Consider the following 6,430-nt stretch of genomic DNA (forward strand, 5'->3'; position numbering starts at 1 on the left):
GCAACCAAAGCAAAAAGGGACAAATGGGATCACATCAAGTTAAAAAGCTTCTTCACAGCAAAGTAAACAATCAACAAAGTGAAGAGACCATCCATTGAATGGGAGAAAATATTCGCAAACTATCAATCTGATGAGGGATTAATAACTTGAATATATAAGGAATTCAATTCAACAGGAAAAAAAAAATCTAATAATTTTTTTTTTTGTTTTTTGAGATGGAGTTTTGCTCTTGTTGCCCAGGCTGGACTGCAGTGGCACGATCTCAGCTCACTGCAACCTCTGCCTCCCAGGTTCAAGTGATTCTCCTGTCTCAGCCTCCTGAGTAGCTGGGATTACAGGCTTGCACCACCATGCTTGGCTATTTTTTTTTGTATTTTTGTAGAGAAAGGGTTTCACCATGTTGGCCAGGCTGATCTCGAACTCCTGACCTCAGGTGATCCACCCATCTCAGCCTCCCAAAGTGCTGGGATTATGGGTGTAAGCCACCGCGCCTGGCCTAATAATTCATTTTAAAACGGGCAAAAAACAAAAGCAAAAATTGACAGTGGGATCTAATTAAACTAAAGAGCTTCTGCACAGCAAAAGAAACTACCAACAGAGTGAACAGACAACCTACAGATTAGGAAAAAAATTTTGCAAACTATGTATCCCACAAAGGTCTAATATCCAGCATCCATAAGAAACTTAAAACAAATTTACAAGAAAAAAAGAAACCCCATAAAAAAGTGAGCAAAGGACATGAACAGACACTTTTTATTTATTTATTTTTTTTATTATACTTTAAGTTCTAGGGTACATGTGCATAACGTGCAGGTTTGTTACATATGTATACTTATGCCATGTTGGTGTGCTGCACCCATCAACTCGTCAGCACCCATCAATTCATCATTTATATCATGTATAACTCCCCAATGCAATCCCTCCCTCCTCCCCCCTCCCCCCTCCCCATGATAGGCCCCAGTGCGTGATGTTCCCCTTCCCGAGTCCAAGTGATCTCATTGTTCAGTTCCCACCTATGAGTGAGAACATGCGGTGTTTGGTTTTCTGTTCTTGTGATAGTTTGCTAAGAATGATGGTTTCCAGCTGCATCCATGTCCCTACAAAGGACGCAAACTCATCCTTTTTTATGGCTGCATAGTATTCCATGGTGTATATGTGCCACATTTTCTTAATCCAGTCTGTCACAGATGGACATTTGGGTTGATTCCAAGTCTTTGCTATTGTGAATAGTGCCACAATAAACATACGTGTGCATGTGTCTTTGTAGTAGAATAATTTATAATCCTTTGGGTATATACCCAGTAGTGGGATGGCTGGGTCATATGGTACATCTAGTTCTAGATCCTTGAGGAATCGCCATACTGTTTTCCATAATGGTTGAACTAGTTTACAATCCCACCAACAGTGTAAAAGTGTTCCTATTTCTCCACATCCTCTCCAACACCTGTTGTTTCCTGACTTCTTAATGATTGCCATTCTAACTGGTGTGAGATGGTATCTCATTGTAGTTTTGATTTGCATTTCTCTGATGGTGAGTGACGATGAGCATTTTTTCATGTGTCTGTTGGCTGTATGAATATCTTCTTTTGAGAAATGTCTGTTCATATCCTTTCCCCACTTTTTGATGGGGTTGTTTGTTTTTTTCTCGTATATTTGTTTGAGTTCTTTGTAGATTCTGGATATTAGCCCTTTGTCAGATGAGTAGGTTGCAAAAATTTTCTCCCATTCTGTAGGTTGCCTATTCACTCTGATGGTAGTTTCTTTTGCTGTGCAAAAGCTCTTTAGTTTAATTAGATCCCATTTGTCAATTTTTGCTTTTGCTGCCATTGCTTTTGGTGTTTTAGACATGAAGTCCTTGCCCATGCCTATGTCCTGAATGGTACTACCTAGATTTTCTTCTAGGGTTTTTATGGTATTAGGTCTAACATTTAAGTCTCTAATCCATCTTGAATTAATCTTCGTATAAGGGGTAAGGAAAGGATCCAGTTTCAGCTTTCTACTTATGGCTAGCCAATTTTCCCAGCACCATTTATTAAATAGGGAATCCTTTCCCCATTTCTTGTTTCTCTCAGGTTTGTCAAAGATCAGATGGCTGTAGATGTGCGGTATTATTTCTGAGGACTCTGTTCGAACAGACACTTTTTAAAAGAAGATATACATATGGCCAACAAGCATATTGGAAAAAAAAAAAGCTAAATATTACTGATAATTAAAGAAATGCAAATCAAAATCACAATGTGATACCATCTCCCAGGAGTCAGAATGGCTATTAATAAAAAGTAAAAAAAAAAAAAAAAGGATGTTGGAGAGGCTGTGAAGAAAAAGGAACACTTATACACTGTTGGTGGGAGTGCAAATTAGTTCAACCATTGTGGAAGACAGTGTGGCAATTCCTCAAAGACCTAAAGACAGAAATACCATTCAACCCAGCAATCCCATTACTGGGTATATACCCAAAGGAATAGAAATCATTCTTTTATAAAGTCATATGCATGTGTATGTTCATTGCAGCACTATTCAAAATAGCAAAGACATAAAATCAACCTAAATGCCCATCAATGACAAACTGGATAAAGAAAATGTCCATATACACCACAGAATACAATGCAGCCATAAATACAATGAGATATCCTTTGCAGGGACATGGATGGAGCTGGAGGCCATTATCCGTAGCAAACTAACACAGGATCAGAAAACCAAATACCATATGGTCTCACTTATAAGTGGGAGCTAAATTATGAGAACACATAGACTCATAGAGGGGAACAAAACATACTGGGGCCTGTTGGAGGGTGGAGGGTGGGAGGAGTGAGAGGATCAGGAAAAATAACAATGGGCACTAGGCTTGATACCTGGGTGACTAAATAATCTGTGCAACAATCCCCCATGACACAAGTTTACCTAATGTAACAAACCTGCACATGTACTCCTGAACTTAAATTTTAAAAATGGGCAAAAGATCTGAATAGACATTTCTCAAAAGAAAACATATAAATGGCAAACAGGTATATGAAAAGGTGCTCAGTGTCACTGGTCATCAGATAAATGCAAATTGAAACTACAATGAGATATCATCTCATTCTGGTTCAAATGGCTTTTATCTAAAAGACAGGCAATAATGAATGCTGGCGAGTATGTGCAGAACAAGAAACCCTCCTACACTGTTGGTGAGAATGTAAATTAGTACAGCCACTATGGAGAACAGTATGGAGGTCCCTCAGAAAACTAAAAATAGAGCTACCATATGATTCAGCCATCCCTTTGCTAGGTATACGCCCAAAAGAAAGAAAATTAGTATATCAAAGAGATACCTGCACTCCCATGTTTACTGCAGCACTATTCGCAATAGCCAAGATTTGGAACTAAACTAAGTGTCCACTAATAGATGAATAGATAAAGAAAATGTTGGCACTTATACACAATGGAGTACTACCTGCCTATAAAGGGAACAAGATCCTGTCAGTTGCAACGTGGATGGACAGGAGGACATTATGTTAAGTGAAATAAGCCAGGCACATAAAGACAAACTTTGCATACTCTCACTCATCTGTAAGAGCTAGAAATTAAAACACTTGAACTCATAGACATAGAGAGTAGAATGATGGTTACCAGGGGTTGGTGTGTGTGTGTGTGTGTGTGAAATTACTGGGTACAAGAATAATATAATTAGAATGAATATGAATAAGACCTAGTATTTGATAGTACAACAGGGTGACTACAGCAAACAATGATTTATTGTACATTAAAAAATAACTAAAAGAGATAATTGGAATGTTTGCAACACAAAGAAATGATAAATGCTTGAGGTGATGGATTTTAAAAAAAAGCTGATTTCATGAAGATAGTGAATGATGGTTATCAGAGGCTGGAAAGGGTAGGTGAGGAGATGCGCAATGGTTCGCTAATGGGTACAAACATACAGTTAGACAGAAGAAATAAGTTCTAGTGTTTGATAGCACAGTAGGGTGACAATAGTTAACAATAATTTTTTGTATATTTCAAAATATCTAGAAGAGAAGATTTGAAATGTTCCCAATACAAGGAAATGATAAATGTTTTAGGTGATAGGCATTCTAATTAACCTAATTTGGTCATTACACATTGCATGCTTGTATCAAAATATCACATGTGCTTTAATATGTATAATTATGTATCACTAAAATGTATTAATATTGGTTCACTAATCATAGTAAACATGTATAATAAAATGGGAGCTTTCAGCACCGTCTAATTTCTTCTGTAAACTTAAAACTATTCTAAAGAATAAATTTTATTAATTTAAGAAATAAGCTAATTTTTTTAAATGAAATTAAAATCAAACATTTGTGAAATGTTTGAAAACTGTGAAACAATTTGATGGCACCCAGGATTCTGGGGAACACAACATAAGAACTACTGGTCTTATCAACATGAATGCTTCTGAAGGTGATTCAATTTCCATCACAGGAACCCTTACTTTTCACAGTAGTGTGGGACTCAAAAGGACTGTTCATGCTGAAATCATGCAAAGTGATCTTAATAATCAATGGGGAAAACCACAATTGTTTAGTCACCTTTCAAAATTTTTTCATCAAAATGTAAAAAATATCTTTTGTTGGTTATAATGAATAGGGAAGTGAAAAAAGTAGTAACATAAATATTTATTTAGTACACTGCAATTTAAAACATTAGAAATATTGAGATTTAAAGTGTTTTTTTAAAGCAAACTTACCAAAATAACCACTGCTAAGAATTTCTCTTCCTCTGTTTCTAAATTCTTAACTAATATCTTAAGATATGCAGGTTGGTCTTACCTACTCACAGGAGACATTTTGGAAGGTGCGCTTTAAAATTATTTTTTATTTTTCAACACTGAAAAATTTTATAGGTATGAATACTTCAATCATTTCATTATAGGAAAAATCCCCCATTATTATTTTTTTAAGACCTTGATATTCCACCCTTTGAGTTACAATTGGGACAACTGGGAGAGGGGGAAGAGTTGGAGTGGGATGAAGAACTAGGAGCTGCTCGACAGCTGGAGGTCTAGTCCACTTAGTTTTTGTACTGGAAGGGCTCATCACCTGTTTCATTGAGAAGACACGTGTGGATGAGGGCTTCTGTCGCCGAAAAGGGATCACAGCTGGCAGAGGGGAGACGGTCTTCAAAGTAACCCTTCTTCTCCTGGCCGACAGTCTGGGGAATGCATACGCTGGCGCTACGACTGGCTACACTAGCAGAAAAGTCTTGATGTTGGAGGTTTCATGGAATCCAGTTAGGCGTCGGGCATTGTCCAGGCCTCCCTTGGGATCACAGGCGAGGATGTGGTACTGGTGTCGCTTGCTTAGTTTCTCGATGGCCTCCTCAGTGTATTTCAGACCATTCTCCTTCCGAATGGCCTTGGTGCTAAAGTTGGTATGCAGTCTGCACCATTCCAGTTCCTAGGTATGGGCTTAGGATCAAAGGTTGCTATCATTCCAAAGTCTTCACACACACAATGCAAGATGAAATGGGCCACCCAGAGATGATCTCCCATGCTGATTCCTTCACAGGGTTCAATTTGAAATTCCCACTGGGCAGGCATGACCTCAACATTAGTCCCTGCAATCCTGACTCCAGCATACAAGCAGGCCTGGTAATAAGCCTCCACGATGTCCCTGCCATAGGTTCTGTCTGCTCCCACACTGCAGTGATATGGACCGTGAGGCCCCAGGAAGCCGTTGGAAGGCCAACCAAAGGGGTGCCCATTTGTCCCCATGAGGGTATATTCCTGCTCCATGCCAAACCAAGGGTGCTGGTTGCTCACCATGTCAATTATCCATTTACAGGTGTGCCTCAAATTGGTCTCTGCAGGCTTTCGATTGTACTTGAAAACTTCACACAATATCAGCTTATTAGGGTCCTTACAGAAGGGGTCCTTAAACACAGCAGCAGGAACGAGATACATGTCACGGTTGGAGCCTTCAGACTGTAAAGTACTAGAGGCATTGAAATTCCCCTCAGGCAACCCTTCCACACACTTGGGCTCACTGTCCAGGGTCAGGGTCTTGCAGTGCAGTCCTTCTCCAGTACCATCAATCCAGATATACATGACCTGGACTTTCTCACCCTGAGGCAGGGACATGTACACCTGCTTGATGCCTTTATTTAAGTGGGAACATGCTGAGGTGGTCATGGTGGAAGTATTCTGGGTGCTGGGCAGATAGGCGGGTAAAGGTAGGCCGCGAGAGCGAGGTGAGGAGAGGAGAGGAGGCCGCTGTGCTGCTCACATGCTCTGCTCTTCTCCCACTCTTGACTCTCCCCCCATGATTTTTGTTCACACTTTTGAATATTCTAATATTCAAGAGCTTCTAAGTTTTTTCTCAAACTATTCAGTGACATTCAAAAATTTTCAAATTTATGGAACAATTTGCATAAGAAACAAGGACATTTCTTTCTGCAATATTATTGT

The 6,430-nt window shown here is 39.2% G+C and overlaps 1 pseudogene; it reads right to left on the reverse strand.

Annotated features, from left to right (window-relative positions):
- Positions 1 to 5,034: 5,034 nt before the first annotated feature.
- Positions 5,035 to 6,154, reverse strand: LOC104680022 (annotated as a pseudogene).
- Between the last annotated feature and the right edge of the window lie 276 nt (positions 6,155 to 6,430).

The sequence above is a fragment of the Rhinopithecus roxellana genome, chromosome 16 (assembly GCF_007565055.1).
Source record: "Rhinopithecus roxellana isolate Shanxi Qingling chromosome 16, ASM756505v1, whole genome shotgun sequence".
In the NCBI taxonomy this organism is placed as follows: Eukaryota; Metazoa; Chordata; class Mammalia; order Primates; family Cercopithecidae; genus Rhinopithecus; species Rhinopithecus roxellana.